Source organism: Petaurus breviceps, unplaced genomic scaffold (assembly GCF_028583685.1).
Source record: "Petaurus breviceps papuanus isolate PSGF00001 unplaced genomic scaffold, PetGlider_PUasm1.0 207, whole genome shotgun sequence".
Lineage (NCBI taxonomy): Eukaryota > Metazoa > Chordata > Mammalia > Diprotodontia > Petauridae > Petaurus > Petaurus breviceps.
In genome coordinates this window covers 35,896,585-35,915,996 of record NW_027185850.1, presented here as the reverse complement: position 1 = coordinate 35,915,996, position 19,412 = coordinate 35,896,585, and the positions used below count along the sequence as shown (strand labels likewise).

Sequence of the window (19,412 nt, the reverse complement as noted above, 5' to 3'; positions counted from 1 at the left end):
CCAACAGCAAAGCAGGAATGGACCTAGGGGAGCCTTGTAAACTTATCTGTTAGAATGATTTGAATGTAAAAAACCAGAGGTACCCAGTGATTGTTGGTTTGACCCCTTACAGAGGAATGCTGGTGTGGGAATGCCTACCCACTGTGTGGAGGAACCAGTCAAAGGTCTTTACATACATCATGAAGCATTTTAGACAGATGTGAGGTACTGGGAGAGTTTCCAGGGAAGAAAACAATACAATTGGTGTTCTAGGAGAGATTCCTGACATTAGGGAACTGCCGTATTTCCAGAGAGAAATCCAGAAGTGGAAAGTCAGCTGGTATGGGTCAAGGGTAATATGTGTTCTATGTGTGTGTTTGTGTATATATATATGTGTGTGTGTGTGTGTGTGTGTGTGTGTATACACATACATATATATATATAAACACCTACACCTACATACATACATGTCTTAATTCATATGTAGAATCATGAAACTCAGGGACTTTGCCTTATTTCAAGATGAAGTGAGGGGGCCCATCATCCCAGCTACCATCACTAACAATTACTGAACAGTTGCCATATTTGGGTAAGCCAGGAGGCCTATGAACAGCAGCCTGCCCTAGAGTCTGACAAATCCCCTTAATAAAAGGATTTATTCTGAGAAGTTTGGATTCAGTCAAAGGGCCACACTTGAGCACCTAGAGGGCCACATGTGACCTCAAGGCTGCAGGTTCCGCACCTCTGCCCCATATCATTAGCCCTCCTAGCAGTCTGGCCCACAAATCTAAAAACCTGGAATGCACCTCTCTCTGTAGAGAACAGGCCCTCCGTTCTTACTGCTACTAAAACCACTGCTGTCCCTCACAGGGCTGGAAATGCAGTCTCAATGAATCCATTAGGCATCCTGAGTAAAAGTCAAAATATGCCAGGAGGATCAAATCACCACCTCCTTTTTGATCTCCCCTCCCCTCAGACCTTGATGGAGCTGGCTCAGAGCCCTCAGATCCCAAACACATGACAAGGAGGGGCACCCTCAACTTCTAACTTCAGCGAACAGGCTTGCTTCCAGCCTGGCCCCTGCAACCATCATCCTAGGGAGTAGCCCCTTTATGGAAAGGTTCCACCTTCCCTACCAACATCACCACCAATAGTTAAACAATTGTCCTTCATTTGCAGCAAGTATGCCCAGAGCCTTGAAAACAATAGCATTCCTTTCACTCTGGCCACCAGTTCTAAATCCAGCCTGCACTAGGCAGCCATGGTCCAGGGGAACAACCCCCTTTGATCTGTCTACTGACTCTGTATTTCTTCCCCAATCCTCCATTTCTTCAGTAGCCACAGCAAGTAAAGACCCACAAAACAATATCCTCATCATCAAAATCCTTGGAACTGACCAATGGTTCTACATGAGTGGTTTTAATCAATGGAAGAGATAAGGAAGAAGATGCATCACTCTCTGCCTTCCTTCTGAGCCCTTAGGACCAATGAGCTTTCCCACATGATGAGAAGCTGAAACCTTCTCAGTGTGTTAACTCTTCATCAGAATATGAACTTGAGAGTTGGGGCTATCTTGATTCTATATTGGCATCAGTGGCATTTAGTACTTAATAAATGCATTCATTAAGATGAAGAAAGGGAGGTGAGGAGATTCTAAAGGTAAAGTTGTTAATATTGTTCAGGACTCATGCATCAGTTTATGTCAGTAAGCAATACATTTCACAATGTGCAGAAATAGTGCAGAAAGCCCTGATTCTAGAGCAACAGGACTTGGGTTCTAATCTTGCCTCTGTTGTTTACTCCCTGTGTGACACTGGGAAATCACTCTGACTCTCTGGGTGTGTGTAGGGGTGTTCTGGGAGCACAAGCCCCTCTTATGGCAGGGCTTGCTGACACATTTCCAGGGCTGCTCCTCCACCCTTGGTATCCACCTGCCACCCAGTTCTCACCTGTGGCTCCAAAAAGCTTTAGAATGCCCAGCAGTCACACTCCAGTAAAACCATCTCAGCAGATGGGTTAAATGAGGTGCAGGGTGACTGAGAGGCCTCAAATCTGTCAGTAAGTTAAGGGGATGTCTACTCCAGGCATGTGAGACTTCCTAGGAGGAATGGGTGAAGGAAAACAATGTGTTCCAGTGTCCATGAAGGCAACTGAAGCTGGTGTTGTGGAACTCTTATAGTTTGGTCAGATGTCAGAGACATCAAGGGCAGCAAAGTGCATCCCAGCCCATTGCCAGTCATCCTGAATTTTGTCTCAACACTGGACACAAATGATTCTGGAAGAGAGAGTGAGGCTAATTATTTAATACAACTCTGTCTCACTTAAGTTCAATTCATGCTCCAGTCAAGAATTCACTGCATGATATAATTGGGCCTCTTCAAAAATGAAGGATGTAAAACAAACAATAACAACTCTCTGGGGTTCAGTTTCCTCAATTATTAAAAAAAAGAGGGAGGTTGAATTAGATGTCCTCTACAATCCCTCCCTTCTCTCAGCTGATGATCCTATGAGAATAATCATGATGATGAAAATGTTTCACTCTTATTATCTGGCTGATCAGATTAATCACAGGACTAACTGACAACCACATTCTCGGACTAAGATAATGTAAAGTGGAGGCAATAATCCTGTGTGGATTCAGGGTGAGCAGTAGGTAAGAGACAGCCATTAGGAGAGAAGCAGCCAGGGGACGGCAAACAGGGACAGGACTTTTTTTTTCTATTTTTAAAGAAATGCAAACATTTTTAATGCAAGAGCATTTGAGTCTATGTCATGATCAGATATTTGTTGTGGGGTAACTTAATCCACAAGTATTACAGAGTAAAATCTAAGCCTTTGGTGGACACTCCATCACCTGACTCAGTCTCTCCTGCCTGTGATGCTCCCCCTCCTCATCTCTGCCTTTGGGCTTCCTTTTCCTTTCCATTTTCAGATAAACTTAAGTGAGAAACTTTTCTGGATTGCCTTAGTGCTAGTGCCTTTCATCTAATGATTATCTCCATTGTATCTCCTACAGATCTCATTTGTACACAGTTGTTTGCATGTTTTCTCCCTCGTTGTATTGTGAGCTCTTTCAGAGCAGGAATTGAATTGTCCTTTTTTATTGTATCCTCAACACTTAGCAGAGTTTCTAGCACAAAGTAGGCACTTAATAAATGCTTATAGACTGACTGGAAGGTAATAGTAAACCAGGGGCCAACTTTTAAACCTTCATTAGGTCTCACACATGCCTTGTAGCAACTCTAACCCTGTGGCATAATAGCCTCCAAAATTAGACTCCTGGAAGCTAGGACTCCACTTACCTGTGTTCTTTCCTGCCAGCCTGTTCATCAGGTAGGATTTTTCAGTGCGGTACAGGCCAACAAGAGCTACCACCACCACAGGCTTGGTAATGGAAATAAGAATCTGTAAGGCTTGCTGGTTTACCGTTAGCTCTCCATTCCTGTTTTCTACCAGACATATGGGGGACTCCATGGGCACTGCTGATTCCATGGTCACCTGTAAATGCAGAGGAGCCTCTTGGGCAGAAATCAAGATGCAGAGTTCACTTAATCCTCAACTGAGACTGCCTGGGGAGTCAGATATCAGTAACAGCAAAAAAGAAGAATGCTCTGCACTTGTCATTTCTATTTTTAAGAACAGCAAACTGGCAATGGCAGATAATAATGTTGATAATAGAAATGGCAATGATAATACTTACCTTTATATAATGTCTTAAGAATTACAAAGCATTTTACAAATATCATCCATCCTCATGATAAGTTTGGGGGGTAAGTACACTTATTATCCCCATTCTTACAGATGAGGAAACTGAGGTGGACAGTTTCTGGGTTTAAACACAGGTCTTTCTGACTCCTGGCCCAGCTCCCTATCCACTGCACCACTGAGCTGCCTTAACCAGATGTCCTGTCAGTTCATTCTTGATCCCTAGGGCTGTCACATAGGAAAAATATTCCCAGTCTTGAAAGTCCCACCCTAGAAAATTCTACCTGCTGCAATAATCATGTCCCTCTGCATTATGTTGGTCCAGGTTCACAGTGGCTATGGTCATGCTTTGGTGTGAGGGAAGAATAACATGGGACAGTGTCTGGGGCAAATACTTTGAGAAAGTTTTTTTTTAAATTATTAGTGCCTGCTGCCAGTCCCTTTTTAATGTTGCCTGAGAGACTTTGGGGTGATTTCTGTTCATCCTTCCCTTCTCTCCACCCCACCCTGGGGTTTCTAATTATTGCCATAATTTCCTTTCCTGACTCCTATTTGTCCTTTCAATTTGTGCTCACTGAGGAGCTCTTTTGTTTGACTGTGGCATGGCATTGCACTCGATCATTGCCATCATGGAAGAATGGATAGACAGTTGGTTTGAGGGTCAAGAAGACACAGATTAAATACTATTTCTGACACAACCTGAATTTGTGAGCCTACGCAAGTCACTTAACCTACCAAAACCAGAAACTCAAAGTCATTACAGTAGCCATGAAGTTGGTACACGTAGTTAATGCAGTGAACACCCACATTCCCAAGCCTTTAAAACAAAACAGACTCCCTCAGGCAAAGACCCTCCTGTCCTCAGTCATGGTAGCTGCTCAGCCTCCACACTGCTCACTCCTAGCAGTTTCAGCTCCCAGCAGTTCTTGTTCCTGGCAGTTCTCAGCAAAAGTCTTCATCAGAAGTTCTGGCTGGCTCTCAGAAGTTCTGCCACCACAAGTTCTGTTCTCAAAATCTCTTCCCTCTCTAGAATGGGCATCTTATTAGCTCCTCCCTGCCTCACCCCTTCCTGCTACATCAGCAAGTTCATCCCACTGTGGGATTCACAAATTCTGGGCCTTAATACTTGACATAATTATGAACTTGAAACTAAGTGCTAAGTATCTGTTAGCCTGCCAATACAAGGGGCATGGAAGATCTTCAAATCCCATTGCCATTACATTGCCTCATTTTCCTCATCTGTAAAATCAGTTGGAAAAGCAATTGGCAAACCACTCCAGTATCTTTGCCAAGAAAACTCCAAATGGGGCTGTGAAGAGTTGGACATAACTGAAACAACTCTACAACAAAACAAAAAAATACCTGACCAAGTCAATGGACAGAAATTTCTCACCTGAGAGAATCATGGAGACCAGATAATGAAAAGGAATATGTCAGCATTGGAAAAGCACCTTGGGGAATTGGGCATTTCAGTAATCTCTGCAGGGCTGCTCAGAAGAGCCTGGCGTACCTGAAGAAATATTACCATCCTCTTGATGATAAGCTTTCCTTTGGATCTCTGCCTCTGTCTCCAGACCTTCTCACTGAGAGTTGAGGTCATATCTGAGGTCTGACTGGCTATAGATCCATTCTCAGCTCACTGAGCACAAGTGGCTATTTCAGCTGGGGATAATCTGACTCGCTGATGCTATTGTGTATTGAAACCTTCCTTTGTTCTATCAGCTAGACAGTCTTTGGGGATTTCTTCATCACTGACTGTGTGCCGGGAACCCATAAAGTCTTCTGCGGAAATCAGAACAGTCAGAAAAAGGGTAGTATAGGTCTAGTTTAGATCAGCAAAGTATACCCTATTCTACAATAAGCTATGTCCACATGGGTAAGAAAAAAATTGGAAGTAAACCATAGCAGGTACTTTTCACAGCCATATCTATGAAAAAATTCTTAGTCAGACAAGGATGATCTGTGAATGATCACAAAGGATGAAATCAGTATATTGATTACCTCAAATAAAAAAGCTTGACTTACATTTGTTTCCTTGGCCTAGTTAGAATCTTTCTAACTGCCCTAGCACTGATAAAGTTCTTAAGAATTACATTTACCATCTTCCCTTACAGGAATAAAAACAGTTTAACCTTATCAAGTCCCTTATGATTTCTCTTTCATGTTTACCCTTTTATACTTCTATAGAGTTTTGTGTTTGAATGTCAAATTTTCTATTCAGCTCTGGTAAGGAATACTTGGAAGTCCTCTACTTTATCAAATATTCTTTTTTTCCTGAAAAATTACACAGTTTTCCTTGTATATCATTCTTGTTTATAATCCTAGTTCCTTTGCCTTTCAGAATATCATATTCTAAGCCCTCTGCTCCTTTAATGTGATGGTTGCTAAATCTTGTGTGATCTTGACTGTGACCCATGATAGCTGAATAGTTGCTTCCAGATGCTTTACGCATTTTCTCTTTGACTTTGGACCTATATAATTTGACTATAATATTTCTGGGACTTTTCATTTTCTAATTTCTTTCAGGAGGTTGTTGGTGGATTATTTAAATTTCTATTTTACTTTCTAGTTCTGATATATTGGGCCAGTTTTCCTTTATAAATTCTTGAAATATGACATGTATGGTCTTTTTTGATCATGACTTTCAGGTAGAGAATAATTCTTAAATTATCTGTCCTTGATCTGTTTTTCAAGTCAATTGTTACCCCCCCCTCCAAGGAGATATTTCACATTTTCTTTTATTTTTTCATTCTTTTGTCTTTGTTTTATTATTTCTTGCTTTCTCATGGAGTCATGAGCTTTCCCTTGCCCAATTTTAATTTTTAAGGAATCATTTTCTTCCATGAATTTTTGTACTTCTTTTTCCACCTGACTAATTCTGCTTTGTAGGAAATATTTTCATTAGGAGTTTTTGCATATATTTTACCATTTAGCCAATTCTCCTTTTTAAGGCATTCTTTTCTTCATTGGAATTTTGTACCTCTTTTCTCATTTGGCCAATCCTGTTTTCTAAGGGTTAATTGGGGGGGGGGTAATATTTTTATTCCTCATTTACTAAACTGTTGTGTTTTAGTAATGGAGTTTTTTTTGCATTGCTCTAATTCCTTTTCACATCTTTTCCTCTATCACTGTTATTTGATTTTTACAATTATTTTAGCTCTTCCAGGTATTCTTGTTGAGATTGTGTTGCATCTGCATTTTTTTCTTTGAGACTTTGCTTTACTTGTAGTTTTTAAAATCATTTTTTTGAGTTTCTCTCTTAATCTTCCCTATCACCATTATCTTTTTTATGATCAGGCTCTTTTTTTGTTGTTTGCCCTCTTTCCTATTCTACTGCTTGCATTTTAAAATTGGTTTCTACTCATCTGGAGTGGGAAGGCATTGCATCAAGCTTTGAGGGTTTTTTTTTTGCACCATTGTTTTTAGAGCTAGTTCTGGCAGTTTAGATGTTTTTGGTACTTTCAAGGTAGTGTGCATTATGGTCACTATTCTCTTGGTCTTCACTGTAATCCTTATCAAAGAAGAACCCTGATTAACTATAATCCCAAATGTTCCCAAGTTTCCTTGCTCCCTTGTGAACAAAAGTGTTCCTTTCTGCCTTAGAACTGTGACCTTGAAGTTTCTATGGGCAACCAAGTTTCCAAACAGGACCTTTTCCTGTGGCCAGTGCTTTTACATGAGTTCCCTCTAATTTCTTTCTAACCATCCACCCAAATCCCTTGCTGTCTCTGGGTTGAGAGCTTCCAAAACTGCTATTGCTACTATAGCCACCAAGTCTCACATCTGGTATTGCCTCCACATGCCCTTCAGGTCAGCTACCACTCCAGTGGCAGAGATTTCTCCTTTGACCCCCTAAGTTGACTCAAGCTGGAAAAGTGTTTCTCCAAAAACAACGCCTTAAAAAGTCCATCCCAAAAAACATTTCTCAAAAGGAAACTCAAATATAATCATAAGAGGGAGAGCCCCAAATCAAATCAGCAGCTAGGTGACACCATAGTGCATCAAGCCCTGGGCTTGGAATCAGGAAGATTCATCTTCATCACTTACTAGCTGTGTGACCCTGTGCAAGTCACATAGCCTTATTTGCCTCAAATCCTCATCTGTAAAATAAACTGAAGAAAGAAATGGCAAACCACTCCAGTATCTTTGCCAAAAACAAAACAAAGCAAAGCAAAACAAAAATACCTTTAAAGGGAGTCATGAAAAGTTATACATGACTGAAAAAAACTGAACAACAACAAAAACGTTAAGTCTAAAACAACTCTTTTCTCAGCTGTAAAGTAAGGATAATTAATAGCACGTACCTGCCAGAGTTGTTGTGAAGCTCATAGGAGATATTTGTAAAGAACACTGCACAGTGCATGGCACATAGGAGGTATTATATAAATGCTTATTGCCTTCCCCTTCCCACTGTTATTTTGTGTTTGAGACAATTTTTCCCATGGATGTTTTATGTAATTGTGGAAGTGTATGTGAAATAGGAAAATCATATTTTGTAAGTTAATTCGGTCTCTTATGAGAACTTGTCCCCTTGATGATCCCTTAAAAACAAGCCGCAGGAAACAGCTTTAGGCCAGAGCCGGGAACTAGTCACTCCCGAAGATAGAAAGCACCTGGAGGAGACTTGGTTACTCCCCTCCGTGTGCTTGCTGGTCTTATCAGCAACCAGTCTGTTCTGCTTTCAAGGTTGCAACATCTGCTAACGACCATCAGATTGTTCCTATTCCAAATTGTCAAAACATGAATGAAATATGAAAAACAGAAGACACGTAAACGATGAGTCTACCAACTATAGTTGGCTGCGTGCCTTCTTTGTTCTCAGCCCTTAAAAACCCTAGCCCGAGACCCAAAGATTTGAGTCTCACCCGTGGGGAATGACGATTCGCCCGGGATTTTCCGGTTCTCAGACTGGAGAAACTGGACTCCTCCAGCGAAACTGACTAGAGATGGTGCTCCCCCATGTGGTGATGTTTTCTTTTTCTTCTTCCTCTATCCTAATTATTATAATCATTGTATTTCTAGTATTGCTTTAATTGTGCTAGGAATATTGTATTGCTGATGCCGATTTAAGCTTCCTTGCCCCATATAATAAAACTCCTTCCCTTCTTAAGACTGTGTCGTTTGTGGTAACGATCTGAACCTCAAAATTCACAAAACAGTATGCCTCATATTTGGGAAGCTAGGTGACAAAGTGGATAGAGTGTTGGACCTGTACTCAAGAAGACTCATTTTCCTGATTTCAAATTTCACCTCAGATACTTAGTAGCTGTGTGACTCTGGGCAAGTCACTTAACCCTGTTTGCCTGAGTTTCCTCATCTGTAAAATGAGCTAGAAAAGGAAATGGCAAACCATTCTAGTACCTTTGTTTTGTTTTGTTTTTTGGAGGGGGGAAAGCAGGGCAATTGGGGTTAAGTGACTTGCCCAAGGTCACATGGCTAGTAAGTGTTAAATGTCTAAGGTTGGATTTGAACTCAGGTCCTCCTGACTCCAGGGCCAGTGCTCTATTCACTGCGTCACCTAGCCACACCCACATTCCAGTACCTTTGCCAAGAAAACCCCACATGGAGCTACAATGAGTGAGATATGATTGAAAAATAACTAAACAACAAATTGTTATTAGTTGAGTATTGTGCTATTCAAGAACCAAGTTACAGAATATATAAAAGAGAGGCTTTAAGGAATGATAATGTGTACTGCCATTTCACTCCAAGAAGCGTACATTTGATTGATCTGCCATAATTAATACTTACCATTAGGAACTGGGAGAATATGCTAGTAGTGGGAATCACCCAAGACAATGAAACTGTGAAGTCAGATTCAATGTGGCTCAGGGGTTGTGAATTTGGTTGACTAAAGGGTGGCAGTGCCCTTGGAAGAAATAGTAAAATTCAAAATAACAGTGGCTTAGGTGGGGAGGGGAAGATAAGTTTAGTTTTGAACCTACTAAGCTTGAGATGAACATATCCAGTTTGAAATGTCCATTAGGAAGTTCATGATGGGGCAAAAGGTAAGTTGAGAGAACAGAGCTGGATATATAGATCTAGGAATCATCTTTGTAGAGATGTGTGGAGAGGACCAATCATTAAACCCAAAGATCTAATGATGATGATGATGAGGGGTGTGTACATGTGTGTGTGTGTGTGTGTGTGTGTGTGTGTGAGAGAGAGAGAGAGAGAGAAAGAGGGGGGGAGGGGAATAGGATGGAGGGAAATACATAGTTGGTAATCATTAGTGTAAAAATATTTTTACAGCAAGTTTCTCTGATAAAGACCTCATTTCTCAAACTTATAGAAATCTGAGCCAAATTTATAGAAACAAGAGTCATTCCTCAATTTATCAATGGTCAAAGGATATGAACAGACAGTTTTCAGACAAAGTAATCAAAGCTATCTATAGTCATATAAGTAAATGCTCTAAATCACTGCTGAGTAGAGAAATGCAAATTAAAACAACTCTAAGCTACCACCCCACACCTATCAGATTGACTAATATGACAGAAAAGGATGTGGAAAAATTAAAACACTAATGTGCTGTTGGTGAAGTTGTATTATGATTCAACCATTCTTTGATCCAGTAATACCACTACTGGGTCTGTATCCCAAGAAGATAAAAAACAAAAACAAAAAGGATCTATATGTACAAAAATTATTTATAGCAAGTTTTTTAATGGTGCCAAAGAACTGGAAATTATTAGAATGTCCTTCAATTGGAGAATGGCTGAACAAGTTGTGGTATATGATTGTGATGAAATATTACTGTGCTACAAGAAATGACAAGCAGGATGATTTCAGAAAAACCTGGAAAGACTTACATGAGCTGATGCAAAGTGAAATAAGCAGCACCAGTTCATAGTAACAGCAATATTATATGATGATCTATTATAAATAGCATAGCTATTCCCAGCAATGAAATGATCTAAGACAATTCTGAAGGTCTTATGATAAAAAGTGCTATTCATCTCCAGAGAAAGAAATGGTAGAGCTTGAATGCAGATCAGAGATACTTTTTCTTTACTTTCCTTATTTTTCTTATTTTTTTTCTGTTTGTGTTTTCTTTCACAGCATGACTTACATGGAAATGTATTTTGTATTATGACACATGTTTAACCTATGTAAAATTGCTTATCTTCTCAATGAGGGGAGTAAAGAAGGGATGGAGAGAATTTGGAACTCAAAATTTGGAAAAAAAAAAGTTAAAATTGTTTTTACATATAATTGGGGAAAATTGGATATTATATTTTTAAGAAACAAAAATATAATCAACATGCCAATACTACCTGAGTCAATTTATAAATTTAGTAAATTTGATCAATAAATTTAGTAAATTGATTCAAGTCAACCAAATTTCCAACAGTCTACCTTATAGAGGAAGATAAAAATGTAGCAAAAATTCATTTGAAGAAATTCTGCTAGTTCCCATTAGTGTCCTAATTCAGGTAGTACTGGTGCATTGCTCTCTTGATCTTCATTGAGCATGTTGCTGTTCTTGTCCTTTCCTTTGGGTATGTTGTTCTTCAGGGAAGCTAGGTGACACAGTGGATAGATTGCTGGGCCTGGAGTCAGGAAAACCTGAATTCAAATCTGCCCTCAAATACTGGGCAAGTCCCTTAACCCTACTTGCCTCAGTTTTCTCATCTGTAAAATGAGCTGAAGAGAATATGGCAAATCACTCCAGTGTCTCTGCCAAGAAAACCACAAACTGTTCTCCAGAATGGTTGGATCAGTTCACAATTTCACCAATAGAGTGTTAGTGTCCTAATTTCCCACATTCTTTCCAAAATTTATCATTTTTATTTTCTGTCATATTAGTCAATTGGATAGGTGTGAGTTTGTACCTTAAAGTAGTTTTAATTTGCATCTCTTAATCAATCATAATTTATAGCATTTTTTTCATTTAACTATAGATAGCTTTGATTTCTTCATTTAAAAACTGCCTGTTCATATCCTTTGACCACTTACCAATTGGGGGGGGTGAATTATATTCTTATAAATTTGACTCAGTTCTCTATATATTTGAGAAAAGAAGTCTTTATCAGAGATACTTGTTCTGAAGAGTGATTCCCAGCTTACTGCTTTCCCTCTAATCTTGGTTGCATTGCTTTTGTTTGTGCTAAAACTTTTAATTTTAATATAATCAAAATTATCCATTTTGCATTTTGTAAAGGTCTCTATCTCTTGTTAAGTCATGAATTCTTCCCTTCTCCATGGATCTGACAGGTGAACTATTCCTTGCTCTCCTAATTTGCTTATGGCATCACCCTTTATGCATAAATCATGTACCCATTTTGACATCTTGGTATATGGTGTGAGATGTAGGTCTATGCCTAGTTTCTGCTGTATTATTTTCCAGTTTTCCCAGCATTTTTTTTCATCAAATAATGAGTTCTTATTCCAGAAGCTGGGGTCTTTGTATTTATCAAACACTAAATTACTATGCTCATTAACTATTGTGTCTTGTGTACCTAATCTATTCCACTGATCCACCACTCTATTCCTTAGCTATTACCAAATAGTTTTGATGACTGCTATTTTATACTATAGTTTGAGATCTGGTATGGCTGTCTTTGATGTAAATATCCCTTTTTTGAGAGGTTATTCTTTCATTAATCTAATTCTCCCCAGAAGACACTATAGATCTGGATACTCCCTATTACTGTCTGTTCCTTTTCACATGCCTCCTGAGGCACTAGGTCAGGAGAAGAAGCAAGTGCCTTGCTTGATCCTAACTCACTCCCAGACTGTCTGTCTTCCACCATCATCTACTTTTTTTAGAATGGGGAGACCTGAACATGTTTTAAAGGTGAGGAAAAGAAGCTAAGAGGATGGGGGGAGTAATGTGTGTGTCTGTGTGTATATCTGTATATCTGTATATGTATATATATGTATGTATATATGTATATATACATATGTGTATATATATATATATACATGTGTATATATATCATTATTTGTCTTCCCAGAAACTGTGAAGGGCTTGAGGTGGACTGGTCACTGTGAGCTTCAAGCTGGAAGGGGAGCTAGAACAGGAGCTGAATTCAGGCAAGACCTAGGAGCATGGAAGAGGATCCATGGACTTTGCAAGTAAGCCTCCAGTCAAGATGAAAAGATCTTTTACTTGGATACTTAGTACTGGCTGACAAGATTGAGACAATGTGACCTAGGGGTGAGAGACCTTTGTACTTTGTACTTTGTACTCCTTAAGGATGATTGAGTTAAGGATGATTGAAAGCCAGTCTCCAATCAAGATAAAAGAAAACTTTAGATGGGTACTTTATATTGATTGATTTAGATTGTGACTTACTGAATGACATCTTTTATTTAAGAATATGTGGCCACTTTGGTAATAAGTTGTTATGTTATATTGCTGTGAATGTTTTATTTTGATTTCTGTGAATGTTTTGCTTTCATTCACTGTTGAATAAATAGAGAGTTCACTATATTATGTGATCAGAACTTTAAAGTTACTCACAAGGGGTGGCTAGGTGGTACAATTAATAGGGCACTAGCTCTAGAGTCAGGAGGACCTGAGCTCAAATCTGGCCTCAGACACTTAACACAAAACTAACTGTGTGACCTTGGGCAAGTCACTTAAACCCAATTGCCCTACCTTCCCCCACTCCAAAAAAAAAATCAGAAAAAAAATTAAAAAATAAAGTTACTCACAGCAGCAGTCCTCAGGAGAGCTGTTTGTGTTTGACTTCACACCTGTATATTTGAAGGTCTTCCTTCTGATTGCTTGTAGGAATTGTTGCTTGTCACTAGAATTGTGAAATGTTGTGTCTTGATATTTGCAAAATTTTTTTTGTCCTCAAAGTAATCTATGGCTTCTTTTGATTAGCATTTTGTTTTCTGATTTCTTAAGTTTTAGGCATTTTTCTTGTATTACTTCTTATATCATGGTTTTCTGGGTTTCTTACTTATTATAGTCTTCTGGGAGATTTTCAGTCTTTAAGTTATCTCTATATAATCAATCTGTTATTAAGGCCAATAAGTTTTGCTTATATTATGGTAATGCTTTCTTTTAGCTATTATTATTTTTGCTATTATCATTCCAGGTTGTTCTTTACTTCTATATAGTTGCTTCCCCAGTGTTCTCCCTTTTGTTTCTTTGGTAAGACATTATCAAAGCTCCCTAGAGGCAGCTAGGTAGTATTTATATGGACTACTGAACTTGAATCAGAAACATCTGAGTTTAGATCCTGCTTCAGAAACCTTGTAGTTGTGTGACCCTGGGCAAATCTCTCAACCTTTGTCTACCTCAATTTTGTCATCTATAAAATGTAGAAAATAATAGCATATGGGGTGGGGGGGGCAGATCAGAGCCAGGATGGCGGACTAAAAGCAGGAACTTGCTTGAGCTCCCACTCCAAACACCTCTAATACCTGCAAAAAAAATGACCCTAAACAAGTTTTAGTGCTATATAACCCACAAAGTGACAGAAAGAAACAAATTTCCCACTGAGGGTCTATTTCTTTTTTTTTTTTAAGCAATTGTGGTTAAGTAACTTGCTCAAGGTTACACGGCCAGTTATTTCTGGGTGTGGTGCTGAGTGTCTGAGCCCGGGATTCGATCTCCAGGTCGTCCCAACACTGGAGCCGGTGCTCTTACTCGCTGAGCCACCTGGCTGCCCCTAAGCAATTGGGGTTAAGTAACTTGCTCAAGGTTACACGGCCAGGTGTTTCTGGGTGGGTGCTAAGTGTCTGAGCCCGGGATTCGATCTCCAGGTCTTCTCAACACTGGAGCCGGTGCTCTTACTTGCTGTGCTACCTGGCCGCCCCCTGAGGGTCTATTTCACCAAGCTGAGAGCAGAGTGTAGTCCCACATGAGCCGAGCTGGCACAGACCTGTGGCACAGAATGACCGGAGCAGACTTCAGGGGACTGATTCATTGGCAGCTGTGATGGTTTCCAGACTTCTCAACCCATAAATGTTAAAGAGAAAGTAAAAGATTAATGGGAAACTCTGTTAGAACTGGGTGAGAGAAGAGCTTGGTCCAGCCTCTATCCCTGGAATGGTAGAGGCAGCTGCAGCTGTTGCCACATCCCTGCCTCTGGAGCTCTTGGCCTACAGATCATAGGAAGACCAAGCAACCATTCAGAGGGTAATTGCTCTTGCTTTGACCTGCTTGGATCTGGGTCTCAGCCTTGGGTGGTGGTCCTCAGGTGAGGAGTGCTAGTGTGGCAGAGCTTGTGGTGGTTGTAAAGAGGTTGTCCTCCTCAAATTTCTGAGGCAGGTGCCTGGAAGAAACTCTGAAAACAGTTGCACAAAACCCCAGAAATTTGGGACACAGCATTCTCCACTCTGGAAGCAGAGTTCTACTGTGGCAAAGAGCTCAAAAGTCAAGTAATTGGCTAGCAAGATGAGCAAACAGAGGAAATATAATCAAACTATAGAATCATTCTTTGGTGACAAGATCAAAACATAGAACCAGAAAGAGACGGCAAAGTCAAAACTCCTGTATCAAAAGCTACTAAGAAAAATATGAACTGGTCACAGGTCATGGAGAAGCTCAAGAAGGATTTTGAAAATCAAGTAAGAGAAGTAGACAAAAAATTGGGAAGAGAAATGAAAATGATGCAAGAAAATCATGAAAAGTGAGTCAAGAGCCTGCTAAAGGAGACCCCAAAATACTGAAGAGAATAACACCTTAAAAAATAGACTAACTCAAATGGCAAAAGAGGCCCAAAAAGCCAATGAGGAGAAGAATGCCTTAAAAAGCTGAATTTGCCAGATGGAAAAGGAATTTCAAAAACTCACTGAAGAGAATAATTCCTTCAAAATTAGATTGGAGCAATTGGAAGCTAATGACTTTATGAGAAATCAAGTTACTATAAAACAAATCCAAAAGAATGAAAAAATTGAAGGCAATTCTGAAAGTTTTCCTTCTGGGATCTCTTTCAGGTGGTAATTGGTGGATTATTTCCATTTCTCTTTTGCTTTCTCATTCTAGAACTTCAGGGTAATTGTCCTTGACAATTTCTTGTAATATTGTATCAAGATTTTTTTTATCATAACTTTCAGGTAATCTAACTATACTTATATTATTTCTCCTTGATCTGTTTCTCCAGATCAGTTGTTTGTTTTTCTGATGAGATGTTTCACATTTTCTTCTATTTTTTTCATTCTTTTGATTTTGTTTTATTATTTCTTGGTGTTTTAGAATGTCATTAGTTTCCCTTTGCCCAATTCTAGTTTTCAAGGAATTATTTGCTTCCTTAAGTTTTTGATTCTCTACTTCAAGTTGGTTGATTTTCTTTTCATAATTTTCTTGAATTTCTTGGTTTAGTCTTATTTTTTTTTCTAATTTTTCCTCAGTATCTCTGATTTTTACAATCCTTTTTAAGTTCTTCCAAGAACACTTTTTGTGCTTGGGACCTTTTGGCATTTCTCATTGAAAAAGGAGTGACTTTTTTTTTTAGCTCCATTACCATCCTCTGAATATGAACTCAGATCTTTTCTATTCCCATAGTAGCTATCTATGATTAGGTTCTTTCTCCTTTCCTTACTCATTTTAAAATTTCGTTTTGTTTTTATCAAGTATTAGTGTAATCAAGTTTAGTCTCCAGGTCTGGGGGATGATGCTCTAGTCTCAGTTACTTCTTACTGTTATTTTCTGAGGTCTATCCCAGGGCTCAACATTGGGATCTCCTCTCCACTCCTAAGCCACAGCTATATCCCCTGGTCACTCTGTCCCAATATGATCTTGCTTCCTGTGGTACCTCTGGTGGTTGCAAACTACACCTGTCTTCTCTGCCCTGAAAATGAAACCAGGGACTTTGCTCTCCTGTGAGCATCCACAGCCAACAGGGTCCCTGCCCCTCTGCTACTGCACTCACCAGGCATGTGCTAGCTTCTCTCCCGCAGCAGCATGCCAGCCCAGGATGTGTCTAGTCAGCACAGCTGCATTTGGCATCCCTCAACAACAAAAGGTCCTTCAATCTTTTCCTACTCTGCTGTCAAACCCCCACACTGTACAAGACACGAAAGTTTCTAAGGCTGAGGCTGCCTCCCAACCCCAGCTTCCCCCAGGGCAGAGTTGGCCTGGAAGTGTTTGCACTTCACTCAGGCTGAATCTTTGCACCTGGAGAGCTGGTCTTTCCTGGGGTCTTAGGTCATCTTAGGAGAACAACTCCTTTGCCCTGACTTTTGTTTATGTCTGTTGCTCTACATTCCCTCTGGAGCAATGTTCTGTCTTTTTCTGTAGAGGAAATTTGGAGAGCTGAATGTTTTCTGACCTGCTTCACCATCCTCCCAGTACCCTTTCCACCTTTCATCATTCCTTAAAACATAATATTATTCCATCACTTTCATATACCATAATTTTTGTTCAGCCATTCCCCAAATGATAAGCATCCTCTCAGTTTATATTTTTATCTGTTAACGTATTATCCAGCCTCAACCAAAGTAGAAACCAATACCCTTGAGGCTGCTTTTATTTTGTTTTTGTATCCCTAGCACCTAGTATAGTGTCCAACACCTAATAGACACTCGATAAATGTTTTTAATTGAATTGATAGGTTAAAGAATTGCAGGGTCAGTGAGTCAAGCACTTCAAACAACAGTCTCATTTTGGTTTTGGTTTCCCTAAATCTAGAACCAAGCACTCCACATTGTTTTGGACCTGTTGACCAATAGTATCCTGCAGGAGAGTACAAAGAACAGGGAGTGGATAGGGTAATGGCTAACTTCCACTTGGATGCCACTGGGGTAATATCACCAATACATGCTGACATGGGCTTTCTACTGCAATGTCCTGAGAATTCAAGGCAATCTGGATGCCAGACAAGAACCCAGAATTCTGAAATCTCTGGGTAACAGTAGAACAGAACACAAACTTTTTTCTTGCATGGTGAGTTTTCAAAACAGAAGTTTCAACTATTTAATGAAAAGAGATTCTTCCTCTGCCCAAGGACAGTGTTCAGTGTATAGGAATCACTTAGTAAATGCTTTTCACTAGCTCATTCAAGCAATCATTCATTCATTATTCTAACACCAGCCCTGAGGCTAGAGAGTTGAGAGGAGAAACTAGTTAGTGATTTAGGGAGAGAGGGAAACTGCCCACAGGACTGATAGGACACCAGATGGAGAGAATCCAGTGAACTCAAGAAGCTGCCAGATGCCAACTGCCTGATTCTAACTGCAGGCCGGTGTCTGGTATATCAGGCAGAGAAAGAGACAGTCTACTTGGAGCCTCAAAGAGAGAAGCAAGTGAGAATTACTGACCCTAGAGAATGATCCTCTGGCAATTAGATACTGAATCAGACCAAAAAAAAAAAGAAAAAGAAACAAACAAACAAACTTAAACAACTGGAAAGGTACCGTGTTTCCCCGATAATAAGACACTGTCTTATTTTTTTTTTTTGGACAGAAAACCACCAGAGGGCTTATTTTCAGGGGAGGGCTTATTTTAATGAACATTGACAGCAATTTTAATAAACAGGTAAATGTGAACAAAAAAATGTACCTTTATTCAATAAGCAAATCACTGGGGAAGAACAGGATGACGCGCTCACTGCTGCAGCTCTGATTGGATGCAGCTTGGAGGGCAGCGTGCGTTTGGGGGCGGGGGGAGGGGGGAGAACGGTGCATACAGAGGGTACCGTAATGTAGCGTGTAGCGCAGGGGATCACCTTCACTACAGTAGCAATCTCAATAGGGCTTATTTTCGGGGGAGGACTTATTTTAGAGGAATCTTACACAGTAAGGGGAGGGCTTATTTTCGGGATGGGTTTTATTATCAGGGAAACACGGGTATGTCATTTTCTCGAAGCAAAGTTCATTATGTTTTCAGGCAGGACTGACAGTTGTCCACTAGAGGGAGCCTGATTGCTTTTGAAAAGGGGAAAAAGCTCTTTTCAGTCACTTTCATAAAGTAGGGGAGAAAAGATTTTTTTCTAAATAGTGCTTTTATTGGGGAGTGAGAGATGCTGCCAAGAAGCACAAAAGGCTTTTTTTTTTCAGGCAGTGGGAGACCTTGGTGTGAAAAATAAAAAAATAAAATAAAGATGCAGGGCTTCAGGAGGGATGAGGCAAAGATCACTGGAGATGACATGAATAACTAGTGATTGTTGGGATGGAATGTAAGAGTAGGAGAACCTGAGAGGACATAAAACCAGGGAACTGAAGGCAATGAGAAACTCAACTGTAACCCCACCACAACCCCCCCCCCCAATTAAAACAGTATGTTTTATTTATAAGATGTAGCATTCAGAGCAATCAAGGCAGGAAGCTATTAGCAACTCAACTCTTTCTCACTGACCCCCTACTGTCCCCCAAATAAAATATTATGGATAAGACATAGTGGGGCAGGTACGTGGGGCAGTGGATAGAGTGTCAGGACTGGATTCAGGAAGAATAATCTTCCTGAGTCCAAATCGGGTCTCAAACACTAGCTGTTAGACCCTGAGCAAGTCCTAGCTTAACCCTCTTTACCTTAGTTTCCTCATCTGTAAAATGGGCTAATGAAGGATATGGCAAACCACTCCAGTATCTTTGCCAAGAAAATCCTAAATGGGGTCGTGAAAAGTTGGACATAGCTGAACAACAATAACAAAGGTGTAACATTAAGCATCAATCAAGGTAGAAAACTCTCTGTGTGGTATGGTCTAAGGCACCCTTTGAAGTCCACATGATAGAAAATATCTACTTCACTCCTGTAGCCTAAACTCCTCACTGTTCTAGTCACTTTTTCAGGGTTAAGATACTGTTGTCTCATGAAGGTTCCTACT

At 39.9% G+C, this 19,412-nt stretch overlaps 1 pseudogene; it reads right to left on the bottom strand.

Moving 5' to 3' along the window:
- LOC138164856 (guanylate-binding protein 6-like) overlaps window positions 1–3,471 on the bottom strand; it is a 7,131-nt pseudogene extending 3,660 nt beyond the window's left edge.
- Between the last annotated feature and the right edge of the window lie 15,941 nt (window positions 3,472–19,412).